At 33.2% G+C, this 1,098-nt stretch overlaps 1 pseudogene; it reads right to left on the bottom strand.

Annotated features, from left to right (window-relative positions):
- On the bottom strand, positions 1-97 carry LOC138807537 (U6 spliceosomal RNA; annotated as a pseudogene).
- Positions 98-1,098: the final 1,001 nt, after the last annotated feature.

The following is a 1,098-nucleotide window of genomic DNA, read 5'->3' on the forward strand; positions in this document are numbered from 1 at the left end:
AAAAATATGGAATAATTCACAAATTTTCATATCATCCTTGTGCAAGAGGCATGTAAATCTCTGTATTGTAATTCGGGTAGACCTGCTGCTGAAGCATGTAGTATCCTATAAACTTAAGTAATCAATGATGCAATCTTAAGACAGGTATATTATTTCTGTAAAATTCTGTGTATGGTGGAAAAACTTAACGTTGTTTGTTCGATTGCTCACATTTGCAAGTTTTTGTAAATGACTATTTTAAGTCTTTTTCATTTGAAATTTGATCATACTTTGAGGCCTTTATAGATAGGTGCAAAGGTGATGGATTTTCAAGTACTTATTTATTAACTTATTTAGCTTTGTGGAGCTAATGGATTCAAAGTAAGCCTTGCTCAAGAGCTACTTCTAAATTTCTGCAGCTTAAAATTTCCCAAATGAGGTCTTGCTGGCACAAATGTCTCCTTGACCTTTTACCCTTGCTTCATGTAGGAACAGCCTAACCAGAATGTCTTACCCTGACAGCATAGATTGTCTTACTGGAGCAAAACTAATCTTAGTTACAAAGGATTATATAGAGACAAACAGTTCAGACAGAACTGTTCGGACTACAAGGTATTTTTTCAAAATATAACTGCTTATTACACCCTACCATTTCAAAAGTAGCTAAAGCCAAGAAGGTGAAAAAATTGTTTATATGCATGATTACCTAATGTCCTGGCCTGACTACCATCCAACCAGGCAGGAAGTTACACCACTGATTTTCTATCACCAAATATATTCCATAGCTCCAGGAGAAGTCCATATGTTTCTCCTCGTTATTAGGCCTTAAATTGGTAGTGTTTTAATCACAGTGTTTCCTCTTGCCTCTAAGCTGTACATCCCCGAATGGTAAAGCTTTAGTTCTAATTCTCCCAAACAATGAGGTAGATATAATGGAATAATACTTTAAAACAGTTGCCTTTGATTCCCTAACCACAACGGAACAATGCAAAACATTTTCTTATAGAAAATTATATATTTTATATTTATATGTGTTGATTTTATATTTCACATAGTGGATCTTACTGGAATTAATTGATAATTTGACAAATTAATTTATATTATTCCAATAAATAGATT

The sequence above is a fragment of the Dipodomys merriami genome, unplaced genomic scaffold, assembly GCF_024711535.1.
Source record: "Dipodomys merriami isolate MVZ:Mamm:240054 unplaced genomic scaffold, mDipMer1.0.p SCAF_101, whole genome shotgun sequence".
Classification (NCBI taxonomy): domain Eukaryota; kingdom Metazoa; phylum Chordata; class Mammalia; order Rodentia; family Heteromyidae; genus Dipodomys; species Dipodomys merriami.